The sequence below is a fragment of the Salvelinus namaycush genome, chromosome 30 (genome assembly GCF_016432855.1).
Source record: "Salvelinus namaycush isolate Seneca chromosome 30, SaNama_1.0, whole genome shotgun sequence".
NCBI classification, from domain to species: Eukaryota; Metazoa; Chordata; class Actinopteri; order Salmoniformes; family Salmonidae; genus Salvelinus; species Salvelinus namaycush.
Window position 1 is genome coordinate 13,810,096 of NC_052336.1, and position 24,139 is coordinate 13,834,234.

Below are 24,139 nucleotides of genomic sequence, written 5' to 3' on the forward strand. Positions count from 1 at the left end.
TACAAACTACCACACAAACACACACACACACAGAGAGAGCGAGAGACCTGTGGAAATGCAGTGTAAAGAGGGGAGTCTAGTTGTGCGGCGACAGCCTCTTGGCAGCAGAGACAGTGTACTGTGTGGTGGGGGGAGCCCTCTGTGCACCTGATCACATAGACAGTCCACTGGGACAAACCCACACAGGCTCTACTCTTCACAGCAGGCCTCCGTCCACACACTGCACAGGGTTTTTCCACTCATGGAAAGCGCTCTATGGCAGGTACTGTACTATACAGTATAGCTAAGGAGAACTCAGAGGAAAGGAAACATGGCCTTTTCTGTATGGGACATAGAGCAGAAGTGCCCTTTAGTACGTAGAATAAAGTATTCCGATGTACACTCATCTTTCCCAAAATCAATTAACATGTATGTTTACGTCAAGCTAAACAGGCATTCCGTTTTGGTCAGCGCCCCTGGAGTTTCTTTAATGTGAAATATGGCAGAGTATTAAAACGGTGTGGTTTGGGCTCATTAGCAGTACAGCTGGATACCAGACGTGGAGTCTCACTGGGAGTGAAGTGAAGGGTCAAATTAGTCCCTGGAAAGGTGGAGAAGGTGACTAATAATGGTTTTTAATTTAGGTTTTTAGGTCTTTTTTTGTAGCAAACTTTAAGCTGTGACTTACATTCATGTATATGTATGAGCATTACAAAGCAACAACCTTCATACAAGAAAACAGATATATGATCCTGTTTCAGCTCTACTATATTCAGGTGTTTTGAGAGTAGCATAAATAACATGAGTCTGTAACCTCCTTTGACCATGACCATGACCATGTCAGACGTAAACACCATCCTCTACCTCAGACCATGTCTTGGTCAACCTCAGGGTTTGGCTATAACCCTGACCCAGACTGGCAGAAAGGCCTGATTCGTTGAATGGTCTGATTTAGCCAGGCGACTGTCCACCATTTCTCAGCACCCAGCACTGCCAACACAGGATGATCACATTCGGCTCAGAGCAGCTCACAGGGGAGAGAACTGTACCTTCAAGAGAAAACAGCCTCCAGTGAATTCCAGGTGGAAATACAGTACCTTAAATACTGTAGTCTTCTCATGCAAGTCTCTGTTTCCTTATGAAAGTACAGCAAAACTTTTCCAGTTAGATTTTGATTATTTGACAGTTAATGGCCGGTGGAGCATCTTGACAAGTGAAAACATTTGATTCATAAGGGAAAGGAAAGGTCTAATCTTCTTGAGTTCAAAATCTGTCAGTGTCATTTCCTTAGTTCGCCCTACATAGCAAGACACATGACCCAGATTTCTGTGAGATTTATTAGACAGACATTGGCTCCAATTGCTAAGAAAGTCAATCAACCCATTCATCCTTGTTTACAAACCACACAAGTACAGTACAAGCATTATCCAACCAAATGGCTCTTTTGGCAAGAAATTCTAATGAATCAATTGAAGTTTAAGTGGACGGGGCAAAGCCATCCCAAGCTGTTAACAGTCTTGTGCAGGTTGACATTTATTGGGATGAATCTTGTCTTGGAAGCAGAGCTGAGTGATTTCCACTAGATAGGCCAGCTGCAAAGTCAAAAGTGGCTTTATTATATGTCGTAACATTTCATGAAAACACAACAAACATTAGCTTTTTAGTCTTAATTTATGATTAGGGTTAGGCATAAGGTTAGCAGTGTGGTTAAGGTTAGGGTTAGGCATAAGGTTAGCAGTGTGGTTAAGGTTAGGGTTAAGGTTTTATGCCTTTGTGGCTGTGCCAGCTAGTGAATGCCAACCTGCATCATATGACAGAATCACTACTGAGACTATTCTACTTGGTAGAGGAATTTGATATGGCACAAACATACAGTACATTATGTGCCAAAACCAACAACGCTCTAGTTATAGGCTCTTTACAGTCTTTCGACCCAGATTTCATACAGATTTATAGAACATATTGGATCCAATTTGAAAAAAAATAGAAGTCAATCAACCCATTCACCCTAGTTTATAGGCCACACAAGCCAACAAGCATTATTCAACCAAATGGTTATTTAGCGAGGAAATAGAAATTAATATAAAAGATAAATATTATATCCTTATGTTATATAAACTGAGTGTACAAAACATTATGAACACCTTCTCTTTCCCTGACATAGCATTATTCAACCAAATGGTTATTTAGCGAGGAAATAGAAATTCATCTAAAAGATAAATATTATATCCTTAAGTTATATAAACTGAGTGTACAAAACATTATGAACACCTTCTCTTTCCCTGACATAGACCTGGTGAATCCAGGTTAAAACTATGATCCCTTATGGATGTCACTTGTTAAATCCACTTCAATCAGTGTTGATGAAGGGAAGGAGACAGGTTAAAGAAGGATTTTTAAGCCTTGAGACATGGATTGTGTATGTGTGCCATTCAGAGGGTGAATGGGTAGACAAAAGATTTAAGTGCTTTTGAACGGGGTATGGTAGTAAGAGCCAGGTGCACCGGTTCGTGTCAAGAACTGCAACGCTGCTGGGTTTTTCACGCACAACAGTTTCCACTGTGTATTAAGAATGATCCACCACCCAAAGAACATCCAGCCAACTTGACACAACTGTGGGAAGCATTTGAGTCAACATGGGCCAGCATCCTTGTGAAACGCTTTCGACACTGTAGAGTTTATGCCCAGACAAATTGGGACTGTTCTGAGGGCAAAAGGGGTGGTACAACTAAATAATGTTTTCAACACTCAGTGTATTTTATCCGTCCTGAGCTGTGTATTGTCTTATTACGACAGAGGGACATTATATAGTCGTTAGAGCGTTGGACCAGTAACCGAAAGGTTGCTAGATCGAATCCCCGAGCTGACAAGGTAAAAATCTGTCATTCTGCCCCTGAACAAGGCAGTTAACCCACTGTTCCTAGGCCGTCATTGTAAATAAGAATTTGTTCTTAACTGACTTGCCTAGTTAAATAAATGTTAAATAAATAAGTAATAAATCAAAATATGGCGCTGACACATAGAACATCCTCCGGACACTGAGATATGATGTGCCAGAGCGGACAATGATTAAGTTATGGGCTTTTTCAGAGAAGAGATCAAGACTCAGTCAGTAGGGACTATGGAGAGAGGAAAATGGAAAAGGGGAGGTAAGGCTTGAGTAAATCAAGCCTGATCAGTGGATCGTATGGGGAAGGAGAGGGGGGAAATTAGGTGGATATTATTATTTAAAAAATAATAATAATTAAAAAAGAGACAAAGAGTAAGATTGTATTATCCAGATCTGGAGTGTATAGATCTGTACTAGGACGGTAGACACATAATAAGAGCAACAGAATGCGCAGCTCTCTTCAGCAGGAACAGTTCTGTATTGTCTGTCTGTCTAACTGAACCCATCTGTTCCAGGAACACTCATCTCTCTTGGCTGCAGTAGTAGTGACAACAAGTCTGCAGCCCGCCGTGACGCTTCTGCACTCGTGTCAGCCCGTGTTTTCCTCTCCCTAAGAAATATAAAATGAATCAACACTGGCTTGCCACTACAACTCCTCAACGGCTAGAGGGGAGAGGAGACAACCACTACCACCATCAGTGAGTGGGCTCAGACGTCAAAGTCAACCACACCAACCCAAAATATAATTGATGGTTCGGACTCAAAAGACACAAGGGTTTCTTCACCTCCCCCTCAGGCTCCAGTTGTCTTGGGCTGATTTGATATATAACTATGTACTGTAGAGCAAATAAAGCCATCCACCACTTTCATGATTAGTGATTGTAAATTACAGTCTGGGAAAAAGAGCAAAACCTCCAGTTTGTGTTTTATACCATGATAACTTATTGGATCGCTCTAGTAACAAAAACAGTGCACATTTTACATTTGATAGAGATAGGCTATATAGTCCAAAACATTTTCTTTGTGATGAAAACAAAATTCAAAATTGTCTGTATTCAATAAATCAGACATACAGTCGTGGCCAAAAGTTTTGAGAATGACACAAATATTAATTTTCACAAAGTCTGCTGCCTCAGTTTGTATGATGGCAATTTGCATATACTCCAGAATGTTATGAAGAGTGATCAGATGAATTGCAAAGTCCCTCTTTGCCATGCAAATGAACTGAATCCCTGCCACAAAAGGACCAGCTGACATCATGTCAGTGATTCTCTCGTTAATACAGGTGTGAGTGTTGACGAGGACAAGGCTGGAGATTACTCTGTCATGCTGATTGAGTTCGAATAACAGACTTGAAGCTTCAAAAGGAGGGTGGTGCTTGGAATCATTGTTCTTCCTCTGTCAACTATGGTTACTTGCAAGGAAACACGTGCCGTCATCATTTCTTTGCACAAAAAGGGCTTCACAGGCAAGGATATTGCTGCCAGGAAGATTGCACCTAAATCAACCATTTATCGGATCATCAAGAACTTCAAGGAGAGCGGTTCAATTGTTGTGAATAAGGCTTCAGGGCTCCAAAGAAAGTCCAGCAAGCGCCAGGACGTCTCCTAAAGTTGATTCAGCTGCAGGATCGGGGCACCACCATTACAGAGCTTGCTCAGGAATGGCAGCAGGCAGGTGTGAGTGCATCTGCACGCACAGTGAGGCGAAGACTTTTGGAGGATGGCCTGGTGTCAAGAAGGGCAGCAAAGAAGCCCCTTCTCTCCAGGAAAAACATCAGGGACAGACTGATATTCTGCAAAAGGTACAGGGATTGGACTGCTGAGGACTGGGGTAAAGTCATTTTCTCTGATGAATCCCCTTTCCGATTGTTTGGGGCATCCGGAAAAAAGCTTGTCCAGAGAAGACAAGGTGAGCGCTACCATCAGTCCTGTGTCATGCCAACAGTAAAGCATCCTGAGACCATTCATGTGTGGGGTTGCTTCTCAGCCAAGTGAGTGGGCTCACTCACAATTTTGCCTAAGAACACAGCCATGAATAAAGAATGGTACCAACACATCCTCCAAGAGCAACTTCTTCCAACCATCCAGGAACAGTTTGGTGACAAACAATGCCTTTTCCAGCATGATGGAGCACCTTGCCATAAGGCAAAAGTGATAACTAAGTGACTCAGGGAACAAAACATAAATATTTTGGATCCATGGCCAGGAAACTCCCCAGACCTTAATCCCATTGAGAACTTGTGGTCAATCCTCAAGAGGCGGGTGGACAAACAAAAACCCACAAATTCTGACAAACTCCAAGCATTTATTATGCAAGAATGGGCTGCCATCAGTCAGGATGTGGCCCAGAAGTTAATTGACAGCATGCCAGGGCGGATTGCAGAGGTCTTGAAAAAGAAGGGTCAACACTGCAAATATTGACTCTTTGCATCAACTTCATGTAATTGTCAATAAAAGCCTTTGACACTTATGAAATGCTTGTAATTATATTTCATTATTCCATAGTAACATCTGACAAAAAATATCTAAAGACACTGAAGCAGCAAACTTTGTGGAAATTAATATTTGTGTCATTCTCAAAACTTTTGGCCACGACTGTACAACTGTAAAATGACGAACATTCATCACAATCTGTAGACCCTGATGGGAAGATGTGTCAGAGTGACAAACATTCATCACAATCTGTAGACCCTGATGGGAAGACGTGACAGAGTGACAAACATTCATCACAATCTGTAGACCCTGATGGGAAGACGTGACAGAGTGACAAACATTCATCACAATCTGTAGACCCTGATGGGAAGACGTGACAGAGTGACAAACATTCATCACAATCTGTAGACCCTGATGGGAAGATGTGACAGAGTGACAAACATTCATCACAATCTGTAGACCCTGATGGGAAGATGTGACAGAGTGACAAACATTCATCACAATCTGTAGACCCTGATGGGAAGATGTGACAGAGTGACAAACATTCATCACAATCTGTAGACCCTGATGGGAAGATGTGACAGAGTGACAAACATTCATCACAATCTGTAGACCCTGATGGGAAGACGTGACAGAGTGACAAACATTCATCACAATCTGTAGATCCTGATGGGAAGACGTGACAGAGTGACAAACATTCATCACAATCTGTAGACCCTGATGGGAAGATGTGACAGAGTGACAAACATTCATCACAATCTGTAGACCCTGATGGGAAGACGTGACAGAGTGACAAACATTCATCACAATCTGTAGACCCTGATGGGAAGACGTGACAGAGTGACAAACATTCATCACAATCTGTAGACCCTGATGGGAAGACGTGACAGACTGACAAACATTCATCACAATCTGTAGACCCTGATGGGAAGACGTGACAGAGTGACAAACATTCATCACAATCTGTAGACCCTGATGGGAAGATGTGACAGAGTGACAAACATTCATCACAATCTGTAGACCCTGATGGGAAGATGTGTCAGAGTGTAAGACCTCAATGAGAACCTGACATTTCAGACGGGCCAGTGCTATTCTCCTGTGAACCACAAGGACATCATCTGTTTGTAAAGGCTTTGGGACATATAGCATGGTAAGTGGTTCAGGGAGAGAAACAGAGAGGAATAGGAACTCTCTCCACCAGCCCAGAGTCAGGAGAGAGGGTGGTCTCTCGCTCTCTCTCCTACATTCCCATCGTCCCGCTGCTCTAGGCCCCCGGGACGAGGCCTCCAGCGGGCCTGGAAAACATGTCTCACACCCAGTCTGTCCCTCTCTGCCTGGGAACCAAACCTTTCCCAGAGCCCCACCCCTGGAGAGCAGGAGGGGACAGTGCTAGGCCCGAGTGGGGATTTTCAGAGCTTGTTATAACACATCCATCACAAGGCTGACTAAAATACCACGGGACAGCGGGACCGAGACTGACTGACATTTTGTGTTGGCATGGGCAGCTAGTGCCAACACTCCGGAGGCATCACCGTCACAGGCCTCAGTGAGTAATATGGGAAATGTGGCCTCACTGCTCCCATTCTGATGCTGATTACCATGTCTTCTTAAGCCAAGCTGATATGGGGACCTTCCCACGAGGGCCTACGTTAATGAGACAACAAGGCTAAGGACCTAAATCTTTCATGGTACCGTTAGGTAAGTATTACATAAAACACCAGTCATTTTTTCTTAGAAGATTATACCTATAAAATATCCTGACTATTAGTTAAAGTTATGAGTCGAGGCTAGCTTGGCCAGAACTTAAACCCTTGAATCACACAGACATGATTCATAATGCAGGTGTAGATAGGGCATTAAAGGCCCAGTGCAGTCAAAAATGTGATTTTTCTGTGTTTTATATATATGTTCACACTATGAGGTGGGAATAATACTGCGAAATTGTGAAAATTATGATAATGCCCTTTTAGTGTAAGAGCTTTTTGAAAAGGTCACCTGAAATTTCAGCTTGTTTAAGTGGGAGGGAGTTTTGGCCTGCCTGGTGACATCACCAGGTGTTAAATTAGATAATAGACCGATAAGAAAGAGAGTTCCAAACCTTTTTGCCAATAACAGCACATTTTCATTTTTCCCCTCCCCACTCAGACCACTCCCAGACAGTACTAGCAAAATACATGCTTGAGAAAATGTATCTTTGCTAAGAAACTATTTGTTTCTTTTTGACCATTTTAATTGAAAACAATCCCAGTAAGGTACTTAATTTTTATCTGAAATTATTTGATATTGAGATCAAAATGGACGCATTGGACCTTTAAGGAGTATTGTCATGCACAGACTCAGACAAGCAAAGGGCTGTACTTGTCTATGGCGGACAATACTGGCACTTCAGACATGTTTAAGTCTACCTCAGTGAGAAAATACTGTAATCAACAATATACTGTGCATACATGAGGGACTTGGTCTGTACTGTATGTACTGCACCTTATACATTAGTCTGAATGTGTGTTCCTATATAAGGGTGAATTACAAGGGTCAATTCAAATGTTGCCTTGTATGGCAAATAAAAGAAACGCAGTAATGGTTGACTGGCATGGGAGCAACCTTTAGAGAACAGAGAGATGTCCAAAACAGAACATCAAAGCTGGGAGCCTGATGAGACTTCTCGGAAGACGGATCCACAGCCCCCTTCAACTGACATTTAATCTGCCATGAGAGGACAGTGAAACATATACCCTGTGTGGTTGAGGTCTAACGTAGATCTAAACATATTACTTTCCCCACAGGTAGTGTTTATATACAACCCATATCTGGAGTGGAAAACATTGGATTGCATTTTACGATCAGGTTTGAAAAAAAGGAACATAATGGTCCCCACTGCCATTCCAGAGGGTTAGCCCATCAAAAGGGCTGCATCAACATCTTAACACAACCTGTTACATAAGAAGCCATGTAAACTTTATCACTCAAAGCCAATCCTCTAACGTAATGGAAACAATACATTTATGCAATGACTTTTATTGCGTACTCTCAGAATTAATGGTGGTGATATAAGGGGAGGATAGCTGTTTCAGAGTAAGGGGTGTTTTTTCTCTGAAAGTGAGAGGGGTAAGGGGCTTGGCGGTTAGTTTTTCCCAGAGGGTTTTATCTGGTGGAGACGTACTGTACAGTGCCTTGAAAAAGTATTCATCCCCCTTGGCGTGTTTCCTATTTTGTTGCATTACAACCTGTAATTTAAATGGATTTTGATTTTGATTTCATGTAACTGACATACACAAAATAGTCCAAATTGGTGAAGTGAAATGAAGAAAAAAAACTTGTTTCAAAACATTCTGAAAAGAAAACAAACTGAAAAGTGGTGCATGCATATGTATTCATTCACCAGAGGTGGGACCAAGTCATTGTTTTACAAGTCACAAGTCTCAAGTCTTAGCACTCAAGTCCCAAGTCAAGTCCCAAGTCAAGTCTCAAGTCAAGTCTCAAGTCAAGACCGTCAAGTATCAAGTCAAGTCTCAAGTCCTAAACTTTGAGTTTCGAGTCCTAAACAAGTCATAATGTGCTCTTCACCAAATGTAATACCATTTCATATTTTTAACAAGAGTAATAGTTAGTATAATACATTTACGCAAATCATGAATGCTTTTAAAAATATCTATATATTTATTACTTTCCAAATAAATGTTATACTTCCATGGAAATACATGGGTAGCCATGAGAAAGACCCCCCCAATAGTGATCGACTATCGAGGATCGCTATGGGGCAAAATCGGGAGATGTAGGCTTGTACACAATCGCCCAATCTTAACACACACACACACTCTCTCTCTCTCTCTCTCTCTCTGTGGTTAAGCTAACGTATGTCAATGGTTTTAGGAACAGCAGTAACATCAGGCAGGATTTAGGCTACCAACTGCCTAGCCAGTTGTAGCTCAATCTTGGGTGCAATGATCATGTTCCCGCACTGACTGACTGTGTGGAGGCTCATTGATTTAACGTTACGTTTGCCTACATGATACACTTGTAAAGTAATAAAATATATAGCTGTCGGCTATATTAGCCACGACTTACTGTTCTTTGTGCAGCTTCAAATGTCGAACAAAGTTGGAAATTGTTGCGCCTCCGTCTGTAATTTTCTTCCCACATGTTTTGCAAGTTGCAATCCGTTTTTTGTTGATACAGCATCGTCTTTATATCCGAAAATAATAATCTTTCCATCTTTCCAAGGGCTCTATCTGAATTCACCCGCCGACGTTCCTCTGCACTGCCACGCACAACTTTTTCTCAGCTGGCACAATTTGATTGGCTGCTGTCCGATTCAAACTGTAGTCCGTTAAGTGAAGAGTTGATGCGCTGCACACTTTCAATAGCATCATTTTTTATATTTGGGCTTGGGGAGGGTATCAAGTCAGGTCGAGTCATAAGGCTCAAGTCCAAGTCAAGTCACGAGTCATTGATGTTAAAGTCAAAGTCGAGTTGCAAGTCATCATATTTGTGACTCGAGTCCAAGTCATGTGACTCCAGTCCACACCTCTGGTATTCACCCCCTTTGCTATGAAGCCCCTAAATAAGATCTAGTGCAACCAATTACCTTCAGAAGTCACATAATTAGTTAAAAAAGTCCACCTGTGTGCAATCTAAGTGTCACATGATCTGTCACATGATCTCAGTATATATACACCTGTTCTGAAAGGCCCCTGAGTCTGCAACACCACTAAGCAAAGGGCACCACCAAGCAAGCGGCACCATGAAGATCAAGGAGCTCTCCAAACAGATCAGGGACAAAGTTGTGGTTGAAGTACAGATCAGGGTTGGGTTATAAAAAATATCTGAAACTTTGAACAACCCACGGAGCACCATTAAATCCATCATTAAAACATGGAAAGAATATGGCACCACAACAAACCTGCCAAGAGAGGGCCGCCCACCAAAACTCACAGACCAGGCAAGGAGGGCATTAATCAGAGAGGCAACAAAGAGACCAAAGATAACCCTTTAGGAGCTGCAAAGCTCCACAGCGGAGATTGGAGTATCTGTCCATAGGACCACTTTAAGCCGTACACTCCACAGAGCTGGGCTTTACAGAAGAGTGGCCAAAAAAAAGCCATTGCTTAAAGAAAAAAATAAGCAAACACGTTTGGTGTTCGCCAAAAGGCATGTGGGAGACTCCCCAAACATATGGAAGAAGGTACTCTGGTCAGATGAGACAAAAATGTAGCTTTTTGGCCATCAAGCAAAACGCTATGTCTGGCGCAAACCCAACACCTCTCATCACCCCGAGAACACCATCACAACAGTGAAGCATGGTGGTGGCAGCACCATGCTGTGGGGATGTTTTTCATTGGCAGGGACTGGGAAACTGGTCAGAATTTAAGGAATGATGGATGGTGCTAAATACAGGGAAGTTCTTGAGGGAACCCTGTTTCAGTCTTCCAGAGATTTGAGACTGGGACGGAGGTTCAACTTCCAGCAGGACAATGACCCTAAGCATACTGCTAAAGCAACACTCGAGTGGTTTAAGGGGAACATTTAAATGTCCTGGAATGGCCTAGTCAAAGCCCAGACCTCAATCCAATTGAGAATCTGTGGTATGACTTAAAGATTGCTGTACACCAGCGGAACCCAACAACTTGAAGGAGCTGGAGCAGTGTTGCTTGAAGAATGGGCAAAAATCCCAGTGGCTAGATGTGCCAAGCTTATGGAGACACCCCAAGAGACTTGCAGCTGTAATTGCTACAAAAGGTGCCTCTACAAATTATTGACTTAGGGGGGGTGAATAGTTATGCATGCTCAAGTTTTCAGTTTTTTTGTCTTATTTCTTGTTTGTTTCACAATAAAATATATTTTGCATCTTCAAAGTGGTAGGCATGTTGTGTAAATCAAATTATACAAACCTACAAAAAATCTATTTTAATTCCAGGTTGTAAGGCAACAAAATAGGAAAAATGGGAAAAATAGGAAAAATGGGAAAAATAGGAAAAATGCCAAGTCACTGTAGCTCCCCATTTGAACCACGGTTTTCTTTAGCTCCTGAGAGAAGTCTGACAGACACAGAGACAGAGGGAGGGTGCCAGAGGGGCGATTTATCACCAATCCTTCCATGATGCAGTTCATATTGTACTCTGCATGACACGAGGTCCTCAGCTCCGAGGGGCCCAGCTCAGCTAGCATGCTAGAGATAGTAGACTTACATAAGGAAAATAGGAAAAACACCACTATATTAAACCTCTGACAACACAAGGACACCTGGAAAAAATGTTGGATTTCTCTGCGTCATGAGCGCAGCCACACTTTATGGAAATAGCCCTCGAAACACTAATGCATTTATAAACCAAGGCTGGAGACTAAAATGTAAGGTTAAAATGTAAATGTTTATTTTATCATCGATTTTGTGAGGGCCGAGGGTACAGGTATCAGGCCTGGTATCAGTCTGTGGAGGGTATTGTTTCCCAGTCCAGAACCAGTCCCACGTGGAGATACCTGGAACCAGACCTGAGCGGATACAGGAACACCCCCCCTCCCCCCGAGGGGTCTGCACAGCAAACCAAGCCCCTACACACCAAACCAATGAGCAGAGTCAACCATCAGCCCTGCACCTTGTCCCACAATTCCACTCCTCTGCTTTGACATCCCCGTTATCTAAACAGCGGAACAACGTCACATGGAACTGATTCAGAGGCCTGCCCCGAGGGCAGGCGGTAGTGCCAGGCGGTAGTGCCAGGGGCTCCAGGTGTGCGAGACACCACCCATCCATCGCCTCTCCTGCGAATTTGTGTTATTCGCAGGGATGACTACTGTACAGTCATTACAGTTACAGTCCAAGCAGTAGTAGAGCCATTGTACTCCACTTTACTCCATTAAGACCTATTGTCATAAGCAGAGAGCATGTATCTACAGGAACAGGAAACTGTTAATGCTGTGTTTTAATCATTGAGTTTATAGTCTTGTCGGGAAACAAGACTCAAGTGATGAGAGACCATCTGGTAGGCCAGGCTGGGGTCAGGACTGTCCCACCTCTCAGCACCTCTCACAGGCTACATCCTCCTCACCCAAACAGCTGGTCACATTCTCAGCCTCTGGCGCTGTCCCAGCTCAGCTCCACTAAAGCACAGAGCTGTTTAAACTAGAGGTCGACCGATTAATCGGAATGGCCGATTAATCGGGCCGATTTCAAGTTTTCATAACAATCGTAAATCAGTATTTTTGGGTGCCGATTTACCAATTTTTTTATTTATTTAATTATTTTTTTACACCTTTATTTAATCTTTATTTAACTAGGCAAGTCAGTTAAGAACACATTCTTATTTTCAATGACGGCCTAGGAACGTTCTGCCTCGACAGATTTTTAACCTTGTCAGCTCGGGGGATCCAATCTTGCAACCTTACAGTTAACTAGTCCAATGCTCTAACACCTGATTACATTGCACTCCACGAGGAGCCTGCCTGTGCCGTGAATGCAGTAAGCTAAGGTAAGTTGCTAGCTAGCATTAAACTTATCTTATAAAAAACAATCAATCAATGACTGTCATTGCTCCAATGTGTACTTAACCATAAACATCAATGCCTTTCTTAAAATCAATACACAAGTATATATTTTTAAACCTGCATATTTAGCTAAAAGAAATCCATATTTAGCTAAAAGAAATTTCAGCATATTTAGCTAAAAGAAAACCAGGTGAAATTGTGTCATTTCTCTTGCGTTCATTGCACGCAGAGTCAGGGTATATGCAACAGTTTGGGCCGCCTGGCTCTTTGCGAACTAATTTGCCAGAATTTTACGTAATTATGACATAACATTGAAGGTTGTGCAATGTAACAGGAATATTTAGACTCATGGATGCCACCTGTTAGATAAAATACGGAACGGAATAAACGTTTTGTTTTCGAGGTGATAGTTTCCGGATTAGTCAAAGGTATATGGTTTAGAGAGAAATAGTTGACGCGTTATAATTCCTGTAATAACTTGCGGCTGAACTTGAAAGGGGTTCCTTCGTTATTTTACCGTTCATGTCTTCTATAGAGAATGTCTTGATCTACTTCAAATAAGGTCTGTGTTTCGTGCAGGCTTAAACCGCTTCGACGTTTTGATACCCGTGTAAATCTCACTAGGATAAGGTAACGTTTGTCAACATATTTTCATAAATCCACTCTACAAATTGTTTTATCTTCGCTTATATTTAGCCAATATTGATCAGAGTTACCTTGTCCTATGGATATCTACACAGTTATAAAATTGGCACGGTGGTGTAAGCCTACACGAAACACAGACCTTATTTTAAGTGAATCTAAAAATATCCTATGGAATAAATGAAGGAACCGCTTTTCAGATTTTGCTAGAAGGTGTCATGGGAATTATGACTCGCACTTTGGTCGTCAATTCTTACCATGCCCATTATTAAAATAGGATTTCCTGCATATAGAAATGACAGTTTTTGTTTTCAACATTCATCACAGGTAACTTAAACTCTATTTTTATTCAAACAGTTGAGAGTATTTGTCTCCTAAGCAGACTCTTCAGTATCATTGTCACTTCAGAGCTGTGTGTGTGTGTGTGTGTGTGTGTATTTATGTATTATATTAAGTTAAAATAAAAGTGTTCATTGTTCATTCAGTATTGTTGCAATTGTCATTATTACAAAAATGTGTGTGTGTGTATGATATATATATATATATATATATATATATATATATATATATAAATAAATAAATTAAATATAAATCGGCCGATTAATCGGTATCGGCTTTTTTTGTCCTCCAATAATCGGTATCGGTATCGGCGTTGAGAAATCATAATCGGTCGACCTCTAGTTTAAACATACCATAACACTGCCTCAAAGCCTTGTTTACCCCTGCTTAACTTTCCACTATTCCTTCTGCTTCTCTCAGAGCGTCCCAGTAACAACAAATTCTATTGCTACAGCACAGACCAGCTTCATAGAGGAGAGCAATTAGTAGTCAATATATACAAAGCAGCAGGAGACCAATTTACCCAGGGCCTTTACCCTGAATCAGCTCCTGTGTATGATGTTAGAAAATAACACAGTGATGATGGGTGTGTATGAGTGTGCTCTTTGATTTGCTTTTGATAAAGATGCTCCCTGTGAGTCTCTATACTGTTTAGACTGAGCTGAGAGGATGGCTATACAACCCTGATGCATAGAGACTTCATTAGCCAAATATGCCAGTGATGGGATGTTAGGGAGTGCTGCTGTGGTCACAGCCCACCTCTCAGGTCTCATCTTGGGCTATGGCTAGCTCCCAAATCTCCCTGGAGCCAAGGAGACATATGGCAACAATTAAGGAGAAGTAACATACCTCCTCCAAACACACCATCAACTCACCAGAGGACCCAGTGTGGATGACAGTCAACTGATTATGTAAACCTGTAGATGTTGTGTTTTCCATGGATGAGCCCTAGTGAACAGGCGATGTCTCTTTTCTCCTAACTGAGTCAGTCTGGTGAGACAACAGGTGTTTGGTCCCTCAGGACACACCAATAGGGATAACTTGTAAATCAATCTATTCACACGTACATATATTCATCGACATGAAAACACTGCTGGTTGATGGGTGTTTCCAAAAACAACATTGATTTAGGGGTTTTACTCCGGATTCCAAAACTGGCACCACAGCATCCCTCTGCCCATTGGTTGAAGCTTAAACCTCTTAGCTGTAAAGTCCCCTGTTTGGGACCTGCGTGGTTCCGGTACCCGTTCCGGCCGAAATTTTCGCTTAGATATCGATCGGTGGACACCATAGACCGAAATGGCTTGCATTGAGCAGTAGCTCTGATTCTCACGGACACAGTATGTATGTCTCTATTGCCTGTGTGAAGCAGGATGTGAAATCTGACACAATTTGAGGCTGGGATGTTCCTCCTACCATTTCATTTGCTCTTCCGATTGTCCATCAACTCCTGGCTGAACCCAACGTCACAGCCGCTAACAACGCAGTTGGACTCTACATCTTAGCAAGAAAAAAAATCGTAGCGCAGCAAGAGAGAGAGCGGTTTCATCGAAGTAACACATTCAGATATCGATTTGTAGCCAGTCATCTAAAATAATTAATATATTTTAAACAAAAAACACTGTCTCTTCGTCATAGACGGGCGAGTTCCTAACGAGTTCAGGAAGCCAAGCCAAAGCTCTGTGAGATGTTCACAGCGATGGGGACAAACGTTTTGATCAAGAGAGCTTTAGAAAATATGGACATTTTATCTAACACTAAACATACAAACATGTATTTTGCAGTTATAGGAAAGGCGAAATCTTATAATTTGTCATTTTATAATTTGATTATATTATGTTTAGAACGAGACATAGTGGTTAGAGCGTTGGACTTCCCGGAGCTGACAACGTAAAACACTGTCGTTCTACCCCTGAACAAGGCAGTGCACCCACTGTTCCTAGGCCGTCATTGAAAATAAGAATTTGTTCTTAACTGACTTGCCGAGTTGAATAAAAAATATATAAGTCTTATTCATACAGTTTTGTTGAATAGGAAATACATAATGTCAAATATTTCATATTTGTATAATATGTACTGTGTACTTGAGCTTGTGTTCTCAAAAGTGACTACACCTCAGCAATTTATAACAATTTTTAGCAGCAAGTTGAGATGTTAACCTTTCTTGGAGTATGCAGTATTACTAGTCATTGTTTATGACCCTCACATTATAAATAATTGCTTTTGGGGATTAAGTAGATTACATTTTCGATTACATTTAGTTACTATTAACTGATTTTAACATTCACAGGATCCCATGTTTGATTTGATTATGTAAACCTGTAGAGAAGTGGTTTCCATGAATGAGTCCTGAACCCCAACCCTAACCCTAGCTTCATGTCCACACCCCGGCTCAACCCCAACCCTAACCCTAGCTTCATGTCCACACCCCGGCTCAACCCCAACCCTAACCCTAGCTTCATGTCCACACCCCGGCTCAACTCCAACCCTAACCCTAGCTTCATGTCCACACCCCGGCTCAACCCCAACCCTAACCCTAGCTTCATGTCCACACCCCAGCTCAACCCCAACCCTAACCCTAGCTTCATGTCCACACCCCAGCTCAACCCCAACCCTAACCCTAGCTTCATGTCCACACCCCAGCTCAACCCCAACCCTAACCCTAGCTTCATGTCCACACCCCGGCTCAACCCTAACCCTAACCCTAGCTTCATGTCCACACCCCAGCTCAACCCCAACCCTAACCCGAGCTTCATGTCCACACCCCAGCTCAACCCCAACCCTAACCCTAGCTTCATGTCCACACCCCAGCTCAACCCCAACCCTAACCCGAGCTTCATGTCCACACCCCAGCTCAACCCCAACCCTAACCCTAGCTTCATGTCCACACCCCGGCTCAACCCCAACCCTAACCCTAGCTTCATGTCCACACCCCGGCTCAACCCTAACCCTAACCCTAGCTTCATGTCCACACCCCGGCTCAACCCCAACCCTAACCCTAGCTTCATGTCCACACCCCGGCTCAACCCTAACCCTAACCCTAGCTTCATGTCCACACCCCGGCTCAACCCCAACCCTAACCCTAGCTTCATGTCCACACCCCGGCTCAACCCTAACCCTAACCCTAGCTTCATGTCCACACCCCGGCTCAACCCCAACCCTAACCCTAGCTTCATGTCCACACCCCGGTTCAACCCCAACCCTAACCCTAGCTTCATGTCCACACCCAGGCTCAACCCCAACCCTAACCCTAGCTTCATGTCCACACCCCGGCTCAACCCTAACCCTAACCCTAGCTTCATGTCCACACCCCGGCTCAACCCCAACCCTAACCCTAGCTTCATGTCCACACCCCAGCTCAACCCTAACCATTGCCACAACCCTAACCATAGCTTCATGTCCTCAGCCCGGCTCAACCCTAACCCTAACCATAGCTTCATGTCCTCACCCAAGCTCAGCCCTAACACTAGCCATAACCCTAACCCTAGCTTCATGTCCTCAGCCCGGCTCAACCCTAACCCTAACCATAGCTTCATGTCCTCACCCAAGCTCAGCCCTAACCCTAGCCATAACCCTAACACTAGCCATAACCCTAACCCTAGCTTCATGTCCTCAGCCCGGCTCAACCCTAACCCTAACCATAGTTTTGTGTCCTCACCCAAGCTCAGCCCTAACCCTAGCCATAACCCTAACGCTAGCCATAACCCTAACCCTAGCTTCATGTCCTCAGCCCGGCTCAACCCTAACCCTAACCATAGTTTTGTGTCCTCACCCAAGCTCAGCCCTAACCCTAGCCATAACCCTAACCCTAGCTTCATGTCCTCAGCCCAGGACCCTCTTTCAGTGACTTCTGATATGCTGCCAGGGGATACTGTGTAGATAAGGCAGGGATGCACCATCCTCCTCCAACAATCTGATCACACCTCAAACACTTGTCAAATGGGTCCTTTCCCTGATCCCTTTCCTGATCTTTATCCTCCCTCTTGCAGTTCCTCTCCTGTTGCCTTTTTGGGAGTTATAATGAATAAATACCATTAGCCAATCCATAAACACCTATGCTGAACGATGCACATTGATTTTTAATATTGATGTATTAGAAATTCAGAAACATCACCCCATAGTGTTGCTAAGCAGCAGGCCAATGAGGCCATGCAAGCATCCTCCCTAACATCACAGCAGTATCAGCCACCTTTACACATACCTCCATTTGGATCAAAATCCAGTCCTTTATCCTACATCCTCCCACACCACTAACCCATGTGTCTCCCTTCAGACCACATGCTGCATCACTATCAATCCCACCGGATGGAAAACCCCACTCAATTTACCTAGTCTGTCATATTAGTTTAAATCTGGAGTCCTCTTTTTGTTTTGGTGCAGTCTTCTTAACATCCTGGTCCGCCCGCAGTGAGTCCAGGGCATGTGTGCTATGTTAACCTAGTTTGAACAACAACTCCCTAACAGATGCAAATACAGCAATAACTCAACATCCATGGCTCCACAGCCGGAGAACCCAGGTGGATCTTCTCTCACATGGCCTGGGGAAATACTGTATGATGTATTAGGATATTTTCCTCTAATGCATTTACATCGATGCTGTCCACAACCTGTACATCTCATTAATGCTGTGTTTATCTTGAGCAGCCTTGAGGTCTGCAGGAATATTTCCAACATACAGTGTATACCAGACAAGGGTCAGCAGCCGATAAATGACAGATAAATTTATTACCTTGGACACAGACGCTAATAGCTGTAGGTCACAGTGTCCAAGTGGTTTCCCCAACTCTGGTACTGTCGACTATGAACATGACCATGTTGATCATCTCTCTGTTTGAGTAGAGTGGACAGTGTTTTTCATCATGAACTGTAGACTGTTGGACAAGCAGCATGGAGAGTGGTGGATACAGGACACAGCACACTGTCCAGTGGAATGTTACAGAGGTGTACAAGGCCCCCAGAAAGGGGATCCATGTTAGTACTGTAGGTCAGCAGTCCTGGCCTGTGAAGCCTCATTAAATCAAGCCAACAAACCGGAGGTTGATAACAGCCATGCAGCATATCCTGGAAGCCCTGCGGCGCTTCCTCCAGGACGCACAGCTATGGCCACTTCCCCCAAAGGACTTCACTACAGTAATTACTGTACTGCCTTCCTCAGAAATTACTTCCAGCCCCCACACAGATGTTGATTAAACGATGTGTGAGGGTGAGATGCAGGAAATGTCCAGCACATCAGAAGGATGGAAAGGAAATGGAGCTGCCAGGCCTTGACTTAGAGACCACAGTTTTAGGAGGATCTGCTGTGTAAATTAAAGGGTTAAGGAGTTGTTTAATGTAATTTGTTCAACATGTCCTCTTTCATTTCGCTCAAATTTCAGGTGGAAACAAGGCAAGCACAAAGTCACTCTGAATTACAGTCTTTGACCGTTGTCTGACCGTAGTTTGACCCTAGTCTGACCGTAGTCTGACAGTAGTCTTTGACATTGTGGTTGATAATGGCACCCAATAACAGCAGAGAGATCTTCAACCAAAAGTCACTGGAGGTTAAATTCAGCTGCTCACTAGCATACTGTAAATGATTGTAAGGAGTGCAAAGTCCTAGCTATAGGGACTTCCGCCAGATACCTTGCTTTTAAGATCCCCTCCAACACACACACACTGAGGTCAGTGTGTAGAACATTGGATATCCCCAGCAGAGGAGACAGGGCTCTTCTCCAGGCTGCTTATGGACAGCAGCTGGTTGATACAGTGTGTTGCTCCTGCTGCTGCTGCAGTGGGGCAGGATAAGGGCTGAGGCTGCATGTTCTCCGCTGAAGGCCCTGCTGTTTGTTGTGCATTAGTGGCTGGGTTACAAGACAAGTGAGGCCTATTTGTTTTTCCATCCACTGCTGCTTCCCACAGCGTGAGTGGACCTGATGTGTACTGGATTCCCCAGCACTGCCCTGTCCATGTTCCAGTGCAGCCCTGGGACAAACAGTCTTCAGCTCAACAACAAGGACACACACCTGGACTACTACAGTAACCCAACTTAACAGTCTGCAGCACACGGCAAGCTAATCTTAAGCAGAAGCAGGGAGATAGAGAGGAGCAGCTGGCTGCTGGATGGGTGAGCCTGTTGGAGTTGTTATGCCAAGATACAGTGTTCTGGAGATAACAGACACACAAACAGCCGTTCAGAGCCTCAGCTTCAACATAGCAGGGAGGAAATAAAAAACGTGTATTTGTATGACATTCAAACAGATGTGGTGCGTGCCAAGAGCGTCGAAAGAGAAAACTGGAACAAAACAGCGTAACACTTGGTCCTCTCTTTCTGCACTTTGAGGGTCGTTAAAGGTTGAGTGGAGAGCGACACTCCATCTTCATCATCACTGAGAGTTAAACAGTCATCAGGCTGGCCTATAACAGCTGTTAATCAGCAGACCTAGCTTCTAGCGTCTAGCTCCTAGCTCCTAGCTTCAGCCAGGACTCACCCCTTGCTGATCTCCCTCTCTTTTTCCTCCTCTCTCGCTCTCTCGCTCTCTCTCTATCTCTCTCTCTCATTATGCCAGGCCCAGTGATTAAACACAGCCTCTTGCCAGTGTTAGACTGGGGTGTTATTCAGATGGCTCTCTACTCTCAACATCAGGTCAATAGCAAAGGCCCAGCCTGGGTTTGTGTGCTGAAGTAACACCACATGTCCTTACTACTGTACGTCTTTCTAAATGACAGAATCAGAACGTACCACTGCTTAAAGAGAGTATCTCAAACTTAGTCATTCTTCCAATGGTTCATAAGCCCTTATTTCCAATGCGTCTCCATTTGTCTGTTCTCAATGTGGAAAGCTGCAAAGTACAAAGAACAAGAAACCCTGATGGTGTCTAACATGATTATTTTACATCTATTGAGTAGCATACGTGTGTCATTACTGTGCTAACTCAGATCAACAGGACTACAGTATCAGCATACCATCTCTGTACTGTGCTAACTCAGATCTACAGGACTACAGTATCAGCAGACCATCTCTGTACTGTGCTAACTCAGATCTACAGGGCTACAGTATCAGCATACCATCTCTGTACTGTGCTAACTCAGATCTACAGGGCTACAGTATCAGCATACCATCTCTGTACTGTGCTAACTCAGATCTACAGGGCTACAGTATCAGCATACCATCTCTGTACTGTGCTAACTCAGATCTACAGGGCTACAGTATCAGCAGACCATCTCTGTACTGTGCTAACTCAGATCTACAGGACTACAGTATCAGCAGACCATCTCTGTACTGTGCTAACTCAGATCTACAGGACTACAGTATCAGCCTACACTCTGTACTGTGCTAACTCAAATCTACAGGACTACAATATTAGCATACCAGCTCTGTACTGTGCTAACTCAAATCTACAGGACTACAGTATTAGCATACCATCTCTGTACTGTGCTAACTCAGATCTACAGTATCAGCAGACCATCTCTGTACTGTGCTAACTCAAATCTACAGGACTACAGTATTAGCATACCAGCTCTGCACTGTGCTAACTCAAATCTACAGAGCTACAGTATTAGCATAGCATCTCTGTACTGTGCTAACTCAAATCTACAGGACTACAGTATTAGCATACCATCTCTGTACTGTGCTAACTCAGATCTACAGGACTACAGTATTAGCATACCATCTCTGTACTGTGCTAACTCAAATCTACAGGACTACAGTATCAGCATACCATCTCTGTACTGTGCTAACTCAGATCTACAGGGCTACAGTATTAGCATACCATCTCTGTACTGTGCTAACTCAGATCTACAGGACTACAGTATCAGCCTACACTCTGTACTGTGCTAACTCAAATCTACAGGACTACAGTATCAGCAGACCATCTCTGTACTGTGCTAACTCAGATCTACAGGACTACAGTATCAGCCTACCATCTCTGTACTGTGCTAACTCAGATCTACAGGAGTACGGTGTCAGCATAACATCTCTGTGTTTCCTAAGGTTAAGTATTTGTTTGAACTGAGTGGGAATCTGTTCCACCCCATTCCTGCATGTCTGTACCCACCAGAGGCAGACCAAGGCCAGTTCAGATCGTGTCTGTGGTCAGTGAAGTTGTTCCAAAGATAATGGGCCTAGCCTGGGTGGCCTAGGTCTCTATTCCATTCATTCCTGCTGTGGACCTCAGCATTAGTGATGGGTCGTTCACGAACGAATCGGCTCTAAGAGCCGGCTCTTGTAGGTGAACGTTGGGAGCCGGCTCACATATCAGAAGAGCCAAATTTATTTATATTTAAAAAATGAAGATATGAATAATCAAAAGATTTAAATGAATAGAATTAACTAATTCAAAGAACGAAAAAATGTATAAGATAATATAGGCCTAAATGCTCAAGCGCACACATTCGTTCTGACCTTCTGCTCAGACTAACAGCCTCACCTGTTGTTCCTGTCAATCAGACACGCAGTGTCAACCAATGAACCAAAGATGCGTGAGGGAGGCTCAAGCCAACTCACTCACAGTCACACACTTAGCAGCCGATGAGAGAGAGGAAGGACAGCTGTGAAAACAACAGCTGGACAATGAGTCGGAAGCACAGTAGCATTTGGATGCATTTTAATAATGTAGACAATGTTAGAGTACAGTGTAGAATTCGCCAAAACAAAATCTCATATCAAGCCAGTTCTACGCACAACCTAGACCGGCATATGCGAACTGTGCACCCAACTGTGAAGCTAGCTGTAGCGGAGCTTTGAGAAACTAGCGGGCCTGCTAGTGATAGTGGTGGAGCCAGCACCTCCACACGTGGAGATGTATCCACTCAGTCAAGTAGGCCTACTCCGCGACCCACAGCAATGCACTTCTATGGACCAGTTTATGCCAAAGTCTATGTCTGTAGCAAAACAAGGCCAAATTGATATTGCATTGGCTAAAATTATTGCCACCAATTTCCAGCCATGTTCGATCGTGGAGGACAGAGGTTTTATAAATTATAGCAATAGTCTAAATCCAATGTACACAATTCCAAGCAGGAAACCCCTTTCAAAATCCCTTATTCCACAACTGTACGAGAGCACACAGGCTTCAGTGCGGGAAAGAGTCCAAAAAGCTACTGCAGTTTGCCTTACCACTGACTGCTGGACATCAAGGGTAACCACTTCTTACATGTCGGCTACATGTCACTTCTTTAAAGATTTTTCGATGTCTAGCTGTCTTCTGGACTGCTTTGAATTCAGCAACAGACACCTCAGAGAACTTGGCAGAGGAACTGCTGAGAGTGGCCAGAGAATAGCAAGCGACAATGCAGCTAACATAACCAAAGCCATGAACAGTTTTAAATGGACCCATCATCCATATCTTGCCCACACAATCAACCTGATTGTAAGAGATGCTCTGAAGGTGATGAAACCCACTGAGGACAAAGTGAAAGCACCCTTGGAATACTTCCACAAGAGCACAGTAGGTGCTGAAAAACTAAAGTCTACACAACGCCAGATGGGGATGCCTGAGCTGAGGCCTAAACAAGACTGCACTACAAGGTTGCAGGTCACTGTGGAGATCAGTGGAGAGGTACAGTAAGCAGTTATTACTTCATCATTATTTAATCCAGTATTATATATGTATATGAGCAGTAGATGATAATGTAGTATCAGTAGACAAAACATGAACCTGAACTAATAAGTTACTGTTCTCTCTTTTCAGCTATGTGACAGCCTCAAAAATGATACTCCTGTGTAAGGGTCTGCAGCGAATCACAGCCAGCCGTCAGAGAGAAGCAAAATGTAACCACAGGACATGTGACAGAGTTGATGGACACCCTATGTTCATCAAGGGACAGAAAGTTCCACAGAATGGAATATAATCACGTGCTATCAGAAACCGCTGCACTTGACCCCAGGTTTAAGAAGTTAGCCTTCAGTGATGCCAGAGCGATTGATGAGGCTCTTCAAAGAATAACCTCAGCAGCAGGAAGGAACAGCCCCAGCAGTCAGCTGGCTCAGGCACCAGAGCAACAGGAAGAATAGGGATCAGATGGAGCAGAAGCACCAGCAGTAGTGCCACAAACGTCTGCTGTTTGGATGCTGTTTGACGAGAGAGCAACTGGGGATGCACAACGAAGGAATCCCTCAGCAGATGCCATAATGGAGGTCCGATCCTATTTGGAGGAGCCCCTCCTCCAAATATCTACAGATCCTCTGAGCTGGTGGAAGAACAAGGCCTCTGTCTACCCACGGCTTACTAAAGTCATGACAGGGAGACTCTGCATAGTGGCCACATCCGTTCCTTCTGAGAGGGTCTTCTCGAAAACGGGACAAATAATTACTGAGAGAAGAAACCGCATCAGCCCCTCGAAAGTGAGGCAGCTTGCATTTCTGAATGCAAATCTCTCATAAAGGCAAAATATGGTC